This window comes from Pleurodeles waltl, chromosome 10, assembly GCF_031143425.1.
Source record: "Pleurodeles waltl isolate 20211129_DDA chromosome 10, aPleWal1.hap1.20221129, whole genome shotgun sequence".
Taxonomy (NCBI): Eukaryota; Metazoa; Chordata; class Amphibia; order Caudata; family Salamandridae; genus Pleurodeles; species Pleurodeles waltl.
The window spans coordinates 326,999,812-327,019,058 of NC_090449.1; the positions used below are offsets into that span (position 1 = coordinate 326,999,812).

The 19,247-nt window shown below is 48.3% G+C and overlaps 14 non-coding genes across 14 annotated transcripts; all 14 read right to left on the reverse strand.

Moving 5' to 3' along the window:
• Positions 1–43: 43 nt before the first annotated feature.
• TRNAP-UGG (transfer RNA proline (anticodon UGG)) lies at positions 44–115 on the reverse strand. Its single transcript has one exon. It is a non-coding gene; the product is annotated as a tRNA-Pro (tRNA).
• Positions 116–1,451: 1,336 nt separating this feature from the next.
• TRNAV-AAC (transfer RNA valine (anticodon AAC)) lies at positions 1,452–1,524 on the reverse strand. Its single transcript has one exon. It is a non-coding gene; the product is annotated as a tRNA-Val (tRNA).
• A 1,520-nt stretch (positions 1,525–3,044) lies between these two features.
• TRNAV-UAC (transfer RNA valine (anticodon UAC)) lies at positions 3,045–3,117 on the reverse strand. Its single transcript has one exon. It is a non-coding gene; the product is annotated as a tRNA-Val (tRNA).
• Positions 3,118–3,561: 444 nt separating this feature from the next.
• TRNAP-UGG (transfer RNA proline (anticodon UGG)) lies at positions 3,562–3,633 on the reverse strand. The gene has a single exon. It is a non-coding gene; the product is annotated as a tRNA-Pro (tRNA).
• A 1,346-nt stretch (positions 3,634–4,979) lies between these two features.
• Positions 4,980–5,052, reverse strand: TRNAV-AAC (transfer RNA valine (anticodon AAC)). Its single transcript has one exon. It is a non-coding gene; the product is annotated as a tRNA-Val (tRNA).
• A 1,517-nt stretch (positions 5,053–6,569) lies between these two features.
• On the reverse strand, positions 6,570–6,642 carry TRNAV-UAC (transfer RNA valine (anticodon UAC)). Its single transcript has one exon. It is a non-coding gene; the product is annotated as a tRNA-Val (tRNA).
• Positions 6,643–8,494: 1,852 nt separating this feature from the next.
• On the reverse strand, positions 8,495–8,567 carry TRNAV-AAC (transfer RNA valine (anticodon AAC)). The gene has a single exon. It is a non-coding gene; the product is annotated as a tRNA-Val (tRNA).
• Positions 8,568–10,088: 1,521 nt separating this feature from the next.
• TRNAV-UAC (transfer RNA valine (anticodon UAC)) lies at positions 10,089–10,161 on the reverse strand. Its single transcript has one exon. It is a non-coding gene; the product is annotated as a tRNA-Val (tRNA).
• Positions 10,162–10,605: 444 nt separating this feature from the next.
• TRNAP-UGG (transfer RNA proline (anticodon UGG)) lies at positions 10,606–10,677 on the reverse strand. Its single transcript has one exon. It is a non-coding gene; the product is annotated as a tRNA-Pro (tRNA).
• Positions 10,678–12,013: 1,336 nt separating this feature from the next.
• Positions 12,014–12,086, reverse strand: TRNAV-AAC (transfer RNA valine (anticodon AAC)). The gene has a single exon. It is a non-coding gene; the product is annotated as a tRNA-Val (tRNA).
• Positions 12,087–13,607: 1,521 nt separating this feature from the next.
• Positions 13,608–13,680, reverse strand: TRNAV-UAC (transfer RNA valine (anticodon UAC)). The gene has a single exon. It is a non-coding gene; the product is annotated as a tRNA-Val (tRNA).
• Positions 13,681–14,124: 444 nt separating this feature from the next.
• Positions 14,125–14,196, reverse strand: TRNAP-UGG (transfer RNA proline (anticodon UGG)). The gene has a single exon. It is a non-coding gene; the product is annotated as a tRNA-Pro (tRNA).
• A 1,336-nt stretch (positions 14,197–15,532) lies between these two features.
• On the reverse strand, positions 15,533–15,605 carry TRNAV-AAC (transfer RNA valine (anticodon AAC)). Its single transcript has one exon. It is a non-coding gene; the product is annotated as a tRNA-Val (tRNA).
• A 2,038-nt stretch (positions 15,606–17,643) lies between these two features.
• On the reverse strand, positions 17,644–17,715 carry TRNAP-UGG (transfer RNA proline (anticodon UGG)). The gene has a single exon. It is a non-coding gene; the product is annotated as a tRNA-Pro (tRNA).
• Between the last annotated feature and the right edge of the window lie 1,532 nt (positions 17,716–19,247).

The following is a 19,247-nucleotide window of genomic DNA, read 5'->3' on the forward strand; positions in this document are numbered from 1 at the left end:
AGAAATACTCCTGTTTAAAAACAGATCGAACCTATGAAGGCACGGGCTCGTCCGGGATTTGAACCCAGGACCTCTCACACCCAAAGCGAGAATCATACCCCTAGACCAACGAGCCTGCTGCTGCAAAAGCCTTTCAAACATCTTCTGAAGTGTCTTTGTGAAAAAGCAGGGCCACTTGGAGACTCTCCTTCTAAGCGTGCCATAGCAATTGATGTTTTGTGCCAAGGGTTTTTTTTTTGCCTCTAGCAAGGCAAGAGGTAGTCAAGAAGCCCTATGCTAGCAAGCTGAACTGTGGCGCTGAGGAGAAAAGCAGACCCTTTCTGGTAGTTGTACGCCTCCGCAGGACCTGGGCCCTTGCACCGTAGACTTCCAGACCAGAAGCACTGAAGGGCCTGCCATCTCTTGCGCCTGAGCCAGAGGAGCATGCCTCTTGTATTCAAGCACACTTGCTCGCTCAGGGCTCGATCAGGCGAGATTTATATGAGTGCCTCACAGGCCTGAAACACTCACCTGGGAGACGCTGGGTGGCTGAATTCTCAGAATGGCCTTCGATAGGAAAATCACCTCCTTTCCTCCCGACTCATTTCAGAATTGGGTGAAAATCGCAAGACAGTGTTCAGGGGTGCATGGGTACTGCCTACTCCCAGCTGCCTCTCTGTCTTCTTCATGTTAATTTCAAGTCACAAGGAGGGACCATTGCCATTCTGCTCCGCCCACCTAACCAGGAAACCCAGGTTGAGCTTGTCTGCCTGTTGTTGTTGCAGGGGCAGTGCCTTCTCTGCCCAAAAGTGGCAGGAGAGCCTCACTTCAAACGATGGAATCAACTGCTTAAGTAGAAACCAGCATGGTAGTTACAGTGATAAGGTGCAGCTCTAACAGAAGGCGTGACTGAGATGCCCCTTCCAGAAATACATGGAATGCTGATTGAGGGCCCAGCCGGAGGGTTGGTGGATTTCTTTTAATATGCTACAGCAGCTTGCAAAGATAGTGTTGTGGGGAGCTGGCTGTGCAAGCAGAGGAAGATTTAAGGGCAGAAAATAGACCTATCAGAAGTGCGATATGAACCCACAACTACATGAGCAAACCAGGATGCTTAGCTTAACTGAAGATCAAGCTCTCTTGAGGCTGCCGCCTTAGACCACTCGACCATCCTGACAGCTGAGTCTGTGTTTAGGTCTGACTCCTCAGTCTGCACTTGTCGATGCTGCCGCTTGCAATGTTCCTATCAAGGTGACAGGTTTAAAGGCCCAACAATATAACATGGCCAAGAAAAAAAAAAGTAAAAAACAGAATAAGAAACCAGGCACATGCACGACTACGCAAAGATGCAGATAACTTTTTACCGGCCTGCAATAGTAATACAAGTTTTACACAGGTCACAAGTTTTTAAAGGCCATCCCTGAGTGAGACTAAGCTTTTAGGGAGCAAACACAAAAGCAGACACTGCCCATTGTTTCTGCCCGGTCTCGAACCGGGGACCTTTCGCGTGTTAGGCGAACGTGATAACCACTACACTACAGAAACAAGCATGAGGGCTTGACTGAAGGAGCAAAATTCCCCTCATATGTTTGCCCGATTGCCTCTATACTTGATCAGCAGTTGCTCGCAAAGCGAGGAGTAAGTGTGAAAATTGCAGCGTTGTCAGCCAGCAAGCGTACACTCGGATGTACTGAAAAGTCACAGCTGCGGGTAGAGACAAATATCTGATGCCTAAATGCCTGAAACCAGAGCCTGTGAAAGCATCACACAGAGCACACTGAAAGCAAGCAGGAAGGAAGCCAAGGCATGGTGATCCTTTTTTTCTCCTGAGGCTAAAAATATTTTGCACAACAATGCTTTGAGTGGAATGAGGAATCTTCAAGCTTTGTGTATTTTGAGTAAAATTTGTGTGTTTTCTGCTAAAAAGGGTGTGTTGGGGATTTGGACCCGGACACCAACGAGCGAGGGCACAGAAGCACCACTGCTCAGACCCTGCTCCTAGGGTTGAGGGCAGAGAGTGGGCGAATACATCGCAAGGCAAGAAAATGCACATGGTTCTCTCTTCTGCAATATGACTAGAGTCATTTCCATGGTCGTCATCGAACATGACATAAAACGCCTCTATCCTTTAGACCTTTTGGCCCATAATTACAAGAGGATGACTGAGTGAGACGCTCTGCCAAATTTGGCAGCCTCGCACTCAGTCATTTTCAAAATGCAGGGAAGCGCCGTATTTAGTAGAATACAGCGCAACCCTGTGCTTCCCTCTGCGCCAGCTCTAAATTAGCTGCCGAGCACCAACGCAGCCATCCTTGCGCCATGGTACAAGGATGGCTGCGTGGAGGGGGAAATTGTTTTTGTTCAGGAAGGCACACCTTCCTGCACAACAGAAATCTTCAGTGGCGATATGTTCGTGCAGCACACATAGAAAGAGCAAAAATGAGGAGAAATTAAAACATTTCTGCTCGTTTCTCCACTATAACGACACCCATTGTATGGCGCTTGGTTTTTGGCGCTGCCACAGATTTACAAAAACTCGTAAAACTGGAGCAGCATCAAAATGCTATGGTGTTGCAGTGGCCCACCCAGAGCAACGTCCATTGCACGCCCCTTCCAGGGAAAGGGCTGCGTGTGAAGGGGCCGTATTTACAAGGTGGTGTTAAGCCACAAAACGTGGTTGAACGGCGTCTTGTAAATACGGCACAGTACATAGTGCCACCGGGGCGTCACTAAAGATGATGTGCCGTGGCGATAGGGCCTTGTAAGTCTGGCCCTTTCTTTGCTCAAGGTGTATGTTCTTGGTGAAGGTAGGAAAGCCATTTTCGCTCTCATACCTTCCTTCCTTGGCTGGCTTGACCACAGTAGGCCCAGGCTTCAATGGAAAGGTAAAAAAGGGAGCAACTGACTGCCGTAAGGTGTATCGTCTTCTCTTGGTGAGTTGAGACCGATGCCCTTGGAGCGTAGTACCTCACGATGGTGAGGGATAGACACAGCCTCTTTAATTTCAATTTACCTGTCAGGTGAGGTGGTAAATGCAAATAATGTGATAAAGCACAGCAACTTGCTGTTTCAGCCTGGCCTCGAACCAGGGACCTTTCGCGTGTAAGGCGAACGTGATAACCACTACACTACAGAAACAGACATGCCTGCTTACTTGCTTCATGTGGCTATGCATTGGACTGGAACCACTGCACTGGAAACAGACACACCTGCTTTCTTTATGTGGCTATGCTTTGGACTGGAATGCAAGGACTAAGGGACAATATTCATGACGCTCAAAGCTGAGCCTTTCTGACAGGATCTCTTCCTTTGGAAGAAAGGAACTGGGATCACTTTCATTCCAAGAGGTGATTTCAAAACCAGCCCTGCAATTACTTTGGAGAAGCACTGTGCATTTCATGTTCCAACGAGAAGTGCTGCTCCAACACAAAAAAGCAGTTAGAAAGAAATCCCGCACTCCTTCATCATGCCGAACTGCCTCGACACCAGTAGAAAGCATGCAATGCATTCCACCATGGCATCTTACAAGAGTGGAAAGCAGAAATACTCCTGTTTAAAAACAGATCGAACCTATGAAGGCACGGGCTCGTCCGGGATTTGAACCCGGGACCTCTCACACCCAAAGCGAGAATCATACCCCTAGACCAACGAGCCTGCTGCTGCAAAAGCCTTTCAAACATCTTCTGAAGTGTCTTTGTGAAAAAGCAGGGCCACTTGGAGACTCTCCTTCTAAGCGTGCCATAGCAATTGATGTTTTGTGCCAAGGGTTTTTTTTTTGCCTCTAGCAAGGCAAGAGGTAGTCAAGAAGCCCTATGCTAGCAAGCTGAACTGTGGCGCTGATGAGAAAAGCAGACCCTTTCTGGTAGTTGTACGCCTCCGCAGGACCTGGGCCCTTGCACCGTAGACTTCCAGACCAGAAGCACTGAAGGGCCTGCCATCTCTTCCGCCTGAGCCAGAGGAGCATGCCTCTTGTATTCAAGCACACTTGCTCGCTCAGTGCTCGATTAGGCTCGATCAGGCGAGATTTATATGAGTGCCTCACAGGCCTGAAACACTCACCTGGGAGACGCGGGGTGGCTGAATTCCCAGAATGGCCTTCGATAGGAAAATCACCTCCTTTCCTCCCGACTCATTTCAGAATTGGGTGAAAATCGCAAGACAGTGTTCAGGGGTGCATGGGTACTGCCTACTCCCAGCTGCCTCTCTGTCTTCTTCATGTTAATTTCAAGTCACAAGGAGGGACCATTGCCATTCTGCTCCGCCCACCTAACCAGGAAACCCAGGTTGAGCTTGTCTGCCTGTTGTTGTTGCAGGGGCAGTGCCTTCTTTGCCCAAAAGTGGCAGGAGAGCCTCACTTCAAACGATGGAATCAACTGCTTAAGTAGAAACCAGCATGGTAGTTACAGTGATAAGGTGCAGCTCTAACAGAAGGCGTGACTGAGATGCCCCTTCCAGAAATACATGGAATGCTGATTGAGGGCCCAGCCGGAGGGTTGGTGGATTTCTTTTCATATGCTACAGCAGCTTGCAAAGATAGTGTTGTGGGGAGCCTGCTGTGCAAGCAGAGGAAGATTTAAGGGCAGAAAATAGACCTATCAGAAGTGCGATATGAACCCACAACTACATGAGCAAACCAGGATGCTTAGCTTAACTGAAGATCAAGCTCTCTTGAGGCTGCCGCCTTAGACCACTCGGCCATCCTGACAGCTGAGTCTGTGTTTAGGTCTGACTCCTCAGTCTGCACTTGTCGATGCTGCCGCTTGCAATGTTCCTATCAAGGTGACAGGTTTAAAGGTCCCACAATATAACATGGTCAAGAAAAAAAAAAGTAAAAAACAGAATAAGAAACCAGGCACATGCACGACTACGCAAAGATGCAGATAACTTTTTACCGGCCTGCAATAGTAATACAAGTTTTACACAGGTCACAAGTTTTTAAAGGCCATCCCTGAGTGAGACTAAGCTTTTAGGGAGCAAACACAAAAGCAGACACTGCCCATTGTTTCTGCCCGGTCTCGAACCGGGGACCTTTCGCGTGTTAGGCGAACGTGATAACCACTACACTACAGAAACAAGCATGAGGGCTTGACTGAAGGAGCAAAATTCCCCTCATATGTTTGCCCGATTGCCTCTATACTTGATCAGCAGTTGCTCGCAAAGCGAGGAGTAAGTGTGAAAATTGCAGCGTTGTCAGCCAGCAAGCGTACACTCAGATGTACTGAAAAGTCACAGCTGCGGGTAGAGACAAATATCTGATGCCTAAATGCCTGAAACCAGAGCCTGTGAAAGCATCACACAGAGCACACTGAAAGCAAGCAGGAAGGAAGCCAAGGCATGGTGATCCTTTTTTTCTCCTGAGGCTAAAAATATTTTGCACAACAATGCTTTGAGTGGAATGAGGAATCTTCAAGCTTTGTGTATTTTGAGTAAAATTTGTGTGTTTTCTGCTAAAAAGGGTGTGTTGGGGATTTGGACCCGGACACCAACGAGCGAGGGCACAGAAGCACCACTGCTCAGACCCTGCTCCTAGGGTTGAGGGCAGAGAGTGGGCGAATACATCGCAAGGCAAGAAAATGCACATGGTTCTCTCTTCTGCAATATGACTAGAGTCATTTCCATGGTCATCATCGAACATGACATAAAACGCCTCTATCCTTTAGACCTTTTGGCCCATAATTACAAGAGGATGACTGAGTGAGACGCTCTGCCAAATTTGGCAGCCTCGCACTCAGTCATTTTCAAAATGCAGGGAAGCGCCGTATTTAGTAGAATACAGCGCACCCCTGTGCTTCCCTCTGCGCCAGCTCTAAATTAGCTGCCGAGCGCCAACGCAGCCATCCTTGCGCCATGGTACAAGGATGGCTGCGTTGAGGGGGAAATTGTTTTTGTTCAGGAAGGCACACCTTCCTGCACAACAGAAATCTTCAGTGGCGATATGTTCGTGCAGCACACATAGAAAGAGCAAAAATGAGGAGAAATGAAAACATTTCTGCTCGTTTCTCCACTATAACGACACCCATTGTATGGCGCTTGGATTTTGGCGCTGCCACAGATTTACAAAAACTCTTAAAACTGGAGCAGCATCAAAATGCTATGGTGTTGCAGTGGCCCACCCAGAGCAACGCCCATTGCACGCCCCTTCCAGGGAAAGGGCTGCGTGTGAAGGGGCCGTATTTACAAGGTGGTGTTAAGCCACAAAACGTGGTTGAACGGCGTCTTGTAAATACGGCACAGTACATAGTGCCACCGGGGCGTCACTAAAGATGATGTGCCGGTGGCGATAGGGCCTTGTAAGTCTGACCCTTTCTTTGCTCAAGGTGTATGTTCTTGGTGAAGGTAGGAAAGGCATTTTCGCTCTCATTCCTTCCTTCGCTGGCTTGACCACAGTAGGCCCAGGCTTCAATGGAAAGGTCAAAAAGGGAGCAACTGACTGCCGTAAGGTGTATCGTCTTCTCTTGGTGAGTTGAGACCGATGCCCTTGGAGCGTAGTACCTCACGATGGTGAGGGATAGACACAGCCTCTTTAATTTCAATTTACCTGTCAGGTGAGGTGGTAAATGCAAATAATGTGATAAAGCACAGCAACTTGCTGTTTCTGCCTGGCCTCGAACCAGGGACCTTTCGCGTGTAAGGCGAACGTGATAACCACTGCACTACAGAAACAGACATGCCTGCTTACTTGCTTCATGTGGCTATGCATTGGACTGGAACCACTGCACTGGAAACAGACACACCTGCTTTCTTTATGTGGCTATGCTTTGGACTGGAATGCAAGGACTAAGGGACAATATTCATGACGCTCAAAGCTGAGCCTTTCTGACAGGATCTCTTCCTTTGGAAGAAAGGAACTGGGATCACTTTCATTCCAAGAGGTGATTTCAAAACCAGCCCTGCAATTACTTTGGAGAAGCACTGTGCATTTCATGTTCCAACGAGAAGTGCTGCTCCAACACAAAAAAGTAGTTAGAAAGAAATCCCGCACTCCTTCATCATGCCGAACTGCCTCGACACCAGTAGAAAGCATGCAATGCATTCCACCATGGCATCTTACAAGAGTGGAAAGCAGAAATACTCCTGTTTAAAAACAGATCGAACCTATGAAGGCACGGGCTCTTCCGGGATTTGAACCCGGGACCTCTCACACCCAAAGCGAGAATCATACCCCTAGACCAACGAGCCTGCTGCTGCAAAAGCCTTTCAAACATCTTCTGAAGTGTCTTTGTGAAAAAGCAGGGCCACTTGGAGACTCTCCTTCTAAGCGTGCCATAGCAATTGATGTTTTGTGCCAAGGGTTTTTTTTTTGCCTCTAGCAAGGCAAGAGGTAGTCAAGAAGCCCTATGCTAGCAAGCTGAACTGTGGCGCTGATGAGAAAAGCAGACCCTTTCTGGTAGTTGTACGCCTCCGCAGGACCTGGGCCCTTGCACCGTAGACTTCCAGACCAGAAGCACTGAAGGGCCTGCCATCTCTTGCGCCTGAGCCAGAGGAGCATGCCTCTTGTATTCAAGCACACTTGCTCGCTCAGGGCTCGATCAGGCGAGATTTATATGAGTGCCTCACAGGCCTGAAACACTCACCTGGGAGACGCTGGGTGGCTGAATTCCCAGAATGGCCTTCGATAGGAAAATCACCTCCTTTCCTCCCGACTCATTTCAGAATTGGGTGAAAATCGCAAGACAGTGTTCAGGGGTGCATGGGTACTGCCTACTCCCAGCTGCCTCTCTGTCTTCTTCATGTTAATTTCAAGTCACAAGGAGGGACCATTGCCATTCTGCTCCGCCCACCTAACCAGGAAACCCAGGTTGAGCTTGTCTGCCTGTTGTTGTTGCTGGGGCAGTGCCTTCTCTGCCCAAAAGTGGCAGGAGAGCCTCACTTCAAACGATGGAATCAACTGCTTAAGTAGAAACCAGCATGGTAGTTACAGTGATAAGGTGCAGCTCTAACAGAAGGCGTGACTGAGATGCCCCTTCCAGAAATACATGGAATGCTGATTGAGGGCCCAGCCGGAGGGTTGGTGGATTTCTTTTAATATGCTACAGCAGCTTGCAAAGATAGTGTTGTGGGGAGCTGGCTGTGCAAGCAGAGGAAGATTTAAGGGCAGAAAATAGACCTATCAGAAGTGCGATATGAACCCACAACTACATGAGCAAACCAGGATGCTTAGCTTAACTGAAGATCAAGCTCTCTTGAGGTTGCCGCCTTAGACCACTCGACCATCCTGACAGCTGAGTCTGTGTTTAGGTCTGACTCCTCAGTCTGCACTTGTCGATGCTGCCGCTTGCAATGTTCCTATCAAGGTGACAGGTTTAAAGGCCCAACAATATAACATGGCCAAGAAAAAAAAAAGTAAAAAACAGAATAAGAAACCAGGCACATGCACGACTACGCAAAGATGCAGATAACTTTTTACCGGCCTGCAATAGTAATACAAGTTTTACACAGGTCACAAGTTTTTAAAGGCCATCCCTGAGTGAGACTAAGCTTTTAGGGAGCAAACACAAAAGCAGACACTGCCCATTGTTTCTGCCCGGTCTCGAACCGGGGACCGTTCGCGTGTTAGGCGAACGTGATAACCACTACACTACAGAAACAAGCATGAGGGCTTGACTGAAGGAGCAAAATTCCCCTCATATGTTTGCCCGATTGCCTCTATACTTGATCAGCAGTTGCTCGCAAAGCGAGGAGTAAGTGTGAAAATTGCAGCGTTGTCAGCCAGCAAGCGTACACTCAGATGTACTGAAAAGTCACAGCTGCGGGTAGAGACAAATATCTGATGCCTAAATGCCTGAAACCAGAGCCTGTGAAAGCATCACACAGAGCACACTGAAAGCAAGCAGGAAGGAAGCCAAGGCATGGTGATCCTTTTTTTCTCCTGAGGCTAAAAATATTTTGCACAACAATGCTTTGAGTGGAATGAGGAATCTTCAAGCTTTGTGTATTTTGAGTAAAATTTGTGTGTTTTCTGCTAAAAAGGGTGTGTTGGGGATTTGGACCCGGACACCAACGAGCGAGGGCACAGAAGCACCACTGCTCAGACCCTGCTCCTAGGGTTGAGGGCAGAGAGTGGGCGAATACATCGCAAGGCAAGAAAATGCACATGGTTCTCTCTTCTGCAATATGACTAGAGTCATTTCCATGGTCGTCATCGAACATGACATAAAACGCCTCTATCCTTTAGACCTTTTGGCCCATAATTACAAGAGGATGACTGAGTGAGACGCTCTGCCAAATTTGGCAGCCTCGCACTCAGTCATTTTCAAAATGCAGGGAAGCGCCGTATTTAGTAGAATTCAGCGCACCCCTGTGCTTCCCTCTGCGCCAGCTCTAAATTAGCTGCCGAGCACCAACGCAGCCATCCTTGCGCCATGGTACAAGGATGGCTGCGTGGAGGGGGAAATTGTTTTTGTTTAGGAAGGCACACCTTCCTGCACAACAGAAATCTTCAGTGGCGATATGTTCGTGCAGCACACATAGAAAGAGCAAAAATGAGGAGAAATGAAAACATTTCTGCTCGTTTCTCCACTATAACGACACCCATTGTATGGCGCTTGGTTTTTGGCGCTGGCACAGATTTACAAAAACTCGTAAAACTGGAGCAGCATCAAAATGCTATGGTGTTGCAGTGGCCCACCCAGAGCAACGCCCATTGCACGCCCCTTCCAGGGAAAGGGCTGCGTGTGACGGGGCCGTATTTACAAGGTGGTGTTAAGCCACAAAACGTGGTTGAACGGCGTCTTGTAAATACGGCACAGTACATAGTGCCACCGGGGCGTCACTAAAGATGATGTGCCGGTGGCGATAGGGCCTTGTAAGTCTGGCCCTTTCTTTGCTCAAGGTGTATGTTCTTGGTGAAGGTAGGAAAGCCATTTTCGCTCTCATACCTTCCTTCCTTGGCTGGCTTGACCACAGTAGGCCCAGGCTTCAATGGAAAGGTCAAAAAGGGAGCAACTGACTGCCGTAAGGTGTATCGTCTTCTCTTGGTGAGTTGAGACCGATGCCCTTGGAGCGTAGTACCTCACGATGGTGAGGGATAGACACAGCCTCTTTAATTTCAATTTACCTGTCAGGTGAGGTGGTAAATGCAAATAATGTGATAAATCACAGCAACTTGCTGTTTCTGCCTGGCCTCGAACCAGGGACCTTTCGCGTGTAAGGCGAACGTGATAACCACTACACTATAGAAACAGACATGCCTGCTTACTTGCTTCATGTGGCTATGCATTGGACTGGAACCACTGCACTGGAAACAGACACACCTGCTTTCTTTATGTGGCTATGCTTTGGACTGGAATGCAAGGACTAAGGGACAATATTCATGACGCTCAAAGCTGAGCCTTTCTGACAGGATCTCTTCCTTTGGAAGAAAGGAACTGGGATCACTTTCATTCCAAGAGGTGATTTCAAAACCAGCCCTGCAATTACTTTGGAGAAGCACTGTGCATTTCATGTTCCAACGAGAAGTGCTGCTCCAACACAAAAAAGCAGTTAGAAAGAAATCCCGCACTCCTTCATCATGCCGAACTGCCTCGACACCAGTAGAAAGCATGCAATGCATTCCACCATGGCATCTTACAAGAGTGGAAAGCAGAAATACTCCTGTTTAAAAACAGATCGAACCTATGAAGGCACGGGCTCGTCCGGGATTTGAACCCGGGACCTCTCACACCCAAAGCGAGAATCATACCCCTAGACCAACGAGCCTGCTGCTGCAAAAGCCTTTCAAACATCTTCTGAAGTGTCTTTGTGAAAAAGCAGGGCCACTTGGAGACTCTCCTTCTAAGCGTGCCATAGCAATTGATGTTTTGTGCCAAGGGTTTTTTTTTTGCCTCTAGCAAGGCAAGAGGTAGTCAAGAAGCCCTATGCTAGCAAGCTGAACTGTGGCGCTGATGAGAAAAGCAGACCCTTTCTGGTAGTTGTACGCCTCCGCAGGACCTGGGCCCTTGCACCGTAGACTTCCAGACCAGAAGCACTGAAGGGCCTGCCATCTCTTGCGCCTGAGCCAGAGGAGCATGCCTCTTGTATTCAAGCACAATTGCTCGCTCAGTGCTCGATCAGGCGAGATTTATATGAGTGCCTCACAGGCCTGAAACACTCACCTGGGAGACGCGGGGTGGCTGAATTCCCAGAATGGCCTTCGATAGGAAAATCACCTCCTTTCCTCCCGACTCATTTCAGAATTGGGTGAAAATCGCAAGACAGTGTTCAGGGGTGCATGGGTACTGCCTACTCCCAGCTGCCTCTCTGTCTTCTTCATGTTAATTTCAAGTCACAAGGAGGGACCATTGCCATTCTGCTCCGCCCACCTAACCAGGAAACCCAGGTTGAGCTTGTCTGCCTGTTGTTGTTGCAGGGGCAGTGCCTTCTCTGCCCAAAAGTGGCAGGAGAGCCTCACTTCAAACGATGGAATCAACTGCTTAAGTAGAAACCAGCATGGTAGTTACAGTGATAAGGTGCAGCTCTAACAGAAGGCGTGACTGAGATGCCCCTTCCAGAAATACATGGAATGCTGATTGAGGGCCCAGCCGGAGGGTTGGTGGATTTCTTTTCATATGCTACAGCAGCTTGCAAAGATAGTGTTGTGGGGAGCTGGCTGTGCAAGCAGAGGAAGATTTAAGGGCAGAAAATAGACCTATCAGAAGTGCGATTTGAACCCACAACTACATGAGCAAACCAGGATGCTTAGCTTAACTGAAGATCAAGCTCTCTTGAGGCTGCCGCCTTAGACCACTCGGCCATCCTGACAGCTGAGTCTGTGTTTAGGTCTGACTCCTCAGTCTGCACTTGTCGATGCTGCCGCTTGCAATGTTCCTATCAAGGTGACAGGTTTAAAGGCCCCACAATATAACATGGCCAAGAAAAAAAAAAGTAAAAAACAGAATAAGAAACCAGGCACATGCACGACTACGCAAAGATGCAGATAACTTTTTACCGGCCTGCAATAGTAATACAAGTTTTACACAGGTCACAAGTTTTTAAAGGCCATCCCTGAGTGAGACTAAGCTTTTAGGGAGCAAACACAAAAGCAGACACTGCCCATTGTTTCTGCCCGGTCTCGAACCGGGGACCTTTCGCGTGTTAGGCGAACGTGATAACCACTACACTACAGAAACAAGCATGAGGGCTTGACTGAAGGAGCAAAATTCCCCTCATATGTTTGCCCGATTGCCTCTATACTTGATCAGCAGTTGCTCGCAAAGCGAGGAGTAAGTGTGAAAATTGCAGCGTTGTCAGCCAGCAAGCGTACACTCAGATGTACTGAAAAGTCACAGCTGCGGGTAGAGACAAATATCTGATGCCTAAATGCCTGAAACCAGAGCCTGTGAAAGCATCACACAGAGCACACTGAAAGCAAGCAGGAAGGAAGCCAAGGCATGGTGATCCTTTTTTTCTCCTGAGGCTAAAAATATTTTGCACAACAATGCTTTGAGTGGAATGAGGAATCTTCAAGCTTTGTGTATTTTGAGTAAAATTTGTGTGTTTTCTGCTAAAAAGGGTGTGTTGGGGATTTGGACCCGGACACCAACGAGCGAGGGCACAGAAGCACCACTGCTCAGACCCTGCTCCTAGGGTTGAGGGCAGAGAGTGGGCGAATACATCGCAAGGCAAGAAAATGCACATGGTTCTCTCTTCTGCAATATGACTAGAGTCATTTCCATGGTCGTCATCGAACATGAGTTAAAACGCCTCTATCCTTTAGACCTTTTGGCCCATAATTACAAGAGGATGACTGAGTGAGACGCTCTGCCAAATTTGGCAGCCTCGCACTCAGTCATTTTCAAAATGCAGGGAAGCGCCGTATTTAGTAGAATACAGCGCACCCCTGTGCTTCCCTCTGCGCCAGCTCTAAATTAGCTGCCGAGCACCAACGCAGCCATCCTTGCGCCATGGTACAAGGATGGCTGCGTGGAGGGGGAAATTGTTTTTGTTCAGGAAGGCACACCTTCCTGCACAACAGAAATCTTCAGTGGCGATATGTTCGTGCAGCACACATAGAAAGAGCAAAAATGAGGAGAAATGAAAACATTTCTGCTCGTTTCTCCACTATAACGACACCCATTGTATGGCGCTTGGTTTTTGGCGCTGCCACAGATTTACAAAAACTCGTAAAACTGGAGCAGCATCAAAATGCTATGGTGTTGCAGTGGCCCACCCAGAGCAACGCCCATTGCACGCCCCTTCCAGGGAAAGGGCTGCGTGTGACGGGGCCGTATTTACAAGGTGGTGTTAAGCCACAAAATGTGGTTGAACGGCGTCTTGTAAATACGGCACAGTACATAGTGCCACCGGGGCGTCACTAAAGATGATGTGCCGGTGGCGATAGGGCCTTGTAAGTCTGGCCCTTTCTTTGCTCAAGGTGTATGTTCTTGGTGAAGGTAGGAAAGCCATTTTCGCTCTCATACCTTCCTTCCTTGGCTGGCTTGACCACAGTAGGCCCAGGCTTCAATGGAAAGGTAAAAAAGGGAGCAACTGACTCCCGTAAGGTGTATCGTCTTCTCTTGGTGAGTTGAGACCGATGCCCTTGGAGCGTAGTACCTCACGATGGTGAGGGATAGACACAGCCTCTTTAATTTCAATTTACCTGTCAGGTGAGGTGGTAAATGCAAATAATGTGATAAAGCACAGCAACTTGCTGTTTCTGCCTGGTCTCGAACCAGGGACCTTTCGCGTGTAAGGCGAACGTGATAACCACTACACTACAGAAACAGACATGCCTGCTTACTTGCTTCATGTGGCTATGCATTGGACTGGAACCACTGCACTGGAAACAGACACACCTGCTTTCTTTATGTGGCTATGCTTTGGACTGGAATGCAAGGACTAAGGGACAATATTCATGACGCTCAAAGCTGAGCCTTTCTGACAGGATCTCTTCCTTTGGAAGAAAGGAACTGGGATCACTTTCATTCCAAGAGGTGATTTCAAAACCAGCCCTGCAATTACTTTGGAGAAGCACTGTGCATTTCATGTTCCAACGAGAAGTGCTGCTCCAACACAAAAAAGCAGTTAGAAAGAAATCCCGCACTCCTTCATCATGCCGAACTGCCTCGACACCAGTAGAAAGCATGCAATGCATTCCACCATGGCATCTTACAAGAGTGGAAAGCAGAAATACTCCTGTTTAAAAACAGATCGAACCTATGAAGGCACGGGCTCGTCCGGGATTTGAACCCGGGACCTCTCACACCCAAAGCGAGAATCATACCCCTAGACCAACGAGCCTGCTGCTGCAAAAGCCTTTCAAACATCTTCTGAAGTGTCTTTGTGAAAAAGCAGGGCCACTTGGAGACTCTCCTTCTAAGCGTGCCATAGCAATTGATGTTTTGTGCCAAGGGTTTTTTTTTTGCCTCTAGCAAGGCAAGAGGTAGTCAAGAAGCCCTATGCTAGCAAGCTGAACTGTGGCGCTGATGAGAAAAGCAAACCCTTTCTGGTAGTTGTACGCCTCCGCAGGACCTGGGCCCTTGCACCGTAGACTTCCAGACCAGAAGCACTGAAGGGCCTGCCATCTCTTGCGCCTGAGCCAGAGGAGCATGCCTCTTGTATTCAAGCACAATTGCTCACTCAGTGCTCAATCAGGCGAGATTTATATGAGTGCCTCACAGGCCTGAAACACTCACCTGGGAGACGCGGGGTGGCTGAATTCCCAGAATGGCCTTCGATAGGAAAATCACCTCCTTTCCTCCCGACTCATTTCAGAATTGGGTGAAAATCGCAAGACAGTGTTCAGGGGTGCATGGGTACTGCCTACTCCCAGCTGCCTCTCTGTCTTCTTCATGTTAATTTCAAGTCACAAGGAGGGACCATTGCCATTCTGCTCCGCCCACCTAACCAGGAAACCCAGGTTGAGCTTGTCTGCCTGTTGTTGTTGCAGGGGCAGTGCCTTCTTTGCCCAAAAGTGGCAGGAGAGCCTCACTTCAAACGATGGAATCAACTGCTTAAGTAGAAACCAGCATGGTAGTTACAGTGATAAGGTGCAGCTCTAACAGAAGGCGTGACTGAGATGCCCCTTCCAGAAATACATGGAATGCTGATTGAGGGCCCAGCCGGAGGGTTGGTGGATTTCTTTTCATATGCTACAGCAGCTTGCAAAGATAGTGTTGTGGGGAGCTGGCTGTGCAAGCAGAGGAAGATTTAAGGGCAGAAAATAGACCTATCAGAAGTGCGATTTGAACCCACAACTACATGAGCAAACCAGGATGCTTAGCTTAACTGAAGATCAAGCTCTCTTGAGGCTGCCGCCTTAGACCACTCGGCCATCCTGACAGCTGAGTCTGTGTTTAGGTCTGACTCCTCAGTCTGCACTTGTCGATGCTGCCGCTTGCAATGTTCCTATCAAGGTGACAGGTTTAAAGGCCCCACAATATAACATGGCCAAGAAAAAAAAAAGTAAAAAACAGAATAAGAAACCAGGCACATGCACGACTACGCAAAGATGCAGATAACTTTTTACCGGCCTGCAATAGTAATACAAGTTTTACACAGGTCACAAGTTTTTAAAGGCCATCCCTGAGTGAGACTAAGCTTTTAGGGAGCAAACACAAAAGCAGACACTGCCCATTGTTTCTGCCCGGTCTCGAACCGGGGACCTTTCGTGTGTTAGGCGAACGTGATAACCACTACACTACAGAAACAAGCATGAGGGCTTGACTGAAGGAGCAAAATTCCCCTCATATGTTTGCCCGATTGCCTCTATACTTGATCAGCAGTTGCTCGCAAAGCGAGGAGTAAGTGTGAAAATTGCAGCGTTGTCAGCCAGCAAGCGTACACTCAGATGTACTGAAAAGTCACAGCTGCGGGTAGAGACAAATATCTGATGCCTAAATGCCTGAAACCAGAGCCTGTGAAAGCATCACACAGAGCACACTGAAAGCAAGCAGGAAGGAAGCCAAGGCATGGTGATCCTTTTTTTCTCCTGAGGCTAAAAATATTTTGCACAACAATGCTTTGAGTGGAATGAGGAATCTTCAAGCTTTGTGTATTTTGAGTAAAATTTGTGTGTTTTCTGCTAAAAAGGGTGTGTTGGGGATTTGGACCCGGACACCAACGAGCGAGGGCACAGAAGCACCACTGCTCAGACCCTGCTCCTAGGGTTGAGGGCAGAGAGTGGGCGAATACATCGCAAGGCAAGAAAATGCACATGGTTCTCTCTTCTGCAATATGACTAGAGTCATTTCCATGGTCGTCATCGAACATGACATAAAACGCCTCTATCCTTTAGACCTTTTGGCCCATAATTACAAGAGGATGACTGAGTGAGACGCTCTGCCAAATTTGGCAGCCTCGCACTCAGTCATTTTCAAAATGCAGGGAAGCGCCGTATTTAGTAGAATACAGCGCACCCCTGTGCTTCCCTCTGCGCCAGCTCTAAATTAGCTGCCGAGCACCAACACAGCCATCCTTGCGCCATGGTACAAGGATGGCTGCGTGGAGGGGGAAATTGTTTTTGTTCAGGAAGGCACACCTTCCTGCACAACAGAAATCTTCAGTGGCGATATGTTCGTGCAGCACACATAGAAAGAGCAAAAATGAGGAGAAATGAAAACATTTCTGCTCGTTTCTCCACTATAACGACACCCATTGTATGGCGCTTGGATTTTGGCGCTGCCACAGATTTACAAAAACTCGTAAAACTGGAGCAGCATCAAAATGCTATGGTGTTGCAGTGGCCCACCCAGAGCAACGCCCATTGCACGCCCCTTCCAGGGAAAGGGCTGCGTGTGAAGGGGCCGTATTTACAAGGTGGTGTTAAGCCACAAAACGTGGTTGAACGGCGTCTTGTAAATACGGCACAGTACATAGTGCCACCGGGGCGTCACTAAAGATGATGTGCCGGTGGCGATAGGGCCTTGTAAGTCTGGCCCTTTCTTTGCTCAAGGTGTATGTTCTTGGTGAAGGTAGGAAAGCCATTTTCGCTCTCATACCTTCCTTCCTTGGCTGGCTTGACCACAGTAGGCCCAGGCTTCAATGGAAAGGTCAAAAAGGGAGCAACTGACTGCCGTAAGGTGTATCGTCTTCTCTTGGTGAGTTGAGACCGATGCCCTTGGAGCGTAGTACCTCACGATGGTGAGGGATAGACACAGCCTCTTTAATTTCAATTTACCTGTCAGGTGAGGTGGTAAATGCAAATAATGTGATAAATCACAGCAACTTGCTGTTTCTGCCTGGCCTCGAACCAGGGACCTTTCACGTGTAAGGCGAACGTGATAACCACTACACTATAGAGACAGACATCCCTGCTTACTTGCTTCATGTGGCTATGCATTGGACTGGAACCACTGCACTGGAAACAGACACACCTGCTTTCTTTATGTGGCTATGCTTTGGACTGGAATGCAAGGACTAAGGGACAATATTCATGACGCTCAAAGCTGAGCCTTTCTGACAGGATCTCTTCCTTTGGAAGAAAGGAACTGGGATCACTTTCATTCCAAGAGGTGATTTCAAAACCAGCCCTGCAATTACTTTGGAGAAGCACTGTGCATTTCATGTTCCAACGAGAAGTGCTGCTCCAACACAAAAAAGCAGTTAGAAAGAAATCCCGCACTCCTTCATCATGCCGAACTGCCTCGACACCAGTAGAAAGCATGCAATGCATTCCACCATGGCATCTTACAAGAGTGGAAAGCAGAAATACTCCTGTTTAAAAACAGATCGAACCTATGAAGGCACGGGCTCGTCCGGGATTTGAACCCGGGACCTCTCACACCCAAAGCGAGAATCATACCCCTAGACCAACGAGCCTGCTGCTGCAAAAGCCTTTCAAACATCTTCTGAAGTGTCTTTGTGAAAAAGCAGGGCCACTTGGAGACTCTCCTTCTAAGCGTGCCATAGCAATTGATGTTTTGTGCCAAGGGTTTTTTTTTTGCCTTTAGCAAGGCAAGAGGTAGTCAAGAAGCCCTATGCTAGCAAGCTGAACTGTGGCGCTGATGAGAAAAGCAGACCCTTTCTGGTAGTTGTACGCCTCCGCAGGACCTGGGCCCTTAGACTTCCAGACCAGAAGCACTGAAGGGCCTGCCATCTCTTGCGCCTGAGCCAGAGGAGCATGCCTCTTGTATTCAAGCACACTTGCTCGCTCAGTGCTTGATCAGGCTCGATCAGGCGAGATTTATATGAGTGCCTCACAGGCCTGAAACACTCACCTGGGAGACGCGGGGTGGCTGAATTCCCAGAATGGCCTTCGATAGGAAAATCACCTCCTTTCCTCCCGACTCATTTCAGAATTGGGTGAAAATCGCAAGACAGTGTTCAGGGGTGCATGGGTACTGCCTACTCCCAGCTGCCTCTCTGTCTTCTTCATGTTAATTTCAAGTCACAAGGAGGGACCATTGCCATTCTGCTCCGCCCACCTAACCAGGAAACCCAGGTTGAGCTTGTCTGCCTGTTGTTGTTGCAGGGGCAGTGCCTTCTCTGCCCAAAAGTGGCAGGAGAGCCTCACTTCAAACAATGGAATCAACTGCTTAAGTAGAAACCAGCATGGTAGTTACAGTGATAAGGTGCAGCTCTAACAGAAGGCGTGACTGAGATGCCCCTTCTAGAAATACATGGAATGCTGATTGAGGGCCCAGCCGGAGGGTTGGTGGATTTCTTTTCATATGCTACAGCAGCTTGCAAAGATAGTGTTGTGGGGAGCTGGCTGTGCAAGCAGAGGAAGATTTAAGGGCAGAAAATAGACCTATCAGAAGTGCGATATGAACCCACAACTACATGAGCAAACCAGGATGCTTAGCTTAACTGAAGATCAAGCTCTCTTGAGGCTGCCGCCTTAGACCACTCGGCCATCCTGACAGCTGAGTCTGTGTTTAGGTCTGACTCCTCAGTCTGCACTTGTCGATGCTGCCGCTTGCAATGTTCCTATCAAGGTGACAGGTTTAAAGGCCCCACAATATAACATGGCCAAGAAAAAAAAAAGTAAAAAACAGAATAAGAAACCAGGCACATGCACGACTACGCAAAGATGCAGATAACTTTTTACCGGCCTGCAATAGTAATACAAGTTTTACACAGGTCACAAGTTTTTAAAGGCCATCCCTGAGTGAGACTAAGCTTTTAGGGAGCAAACACAAAAGCAGACACTGCCCATTGTTTCTGCCCGGGGACCTTTCGCGTGTTAGGCGAACGTGATAACCACTACACTACAGAAACAAGCATGAGGGCTTGACTGAAGGAGCAAAATTCCCCTCATATGTTTGCCCGATTGCCTCTATACTTGATCAGCAGTTGCTCGCAAAGCGAGGAGTAAGTGTGAAAATTGCAGCGTTGTCAGCCAGCAAGCG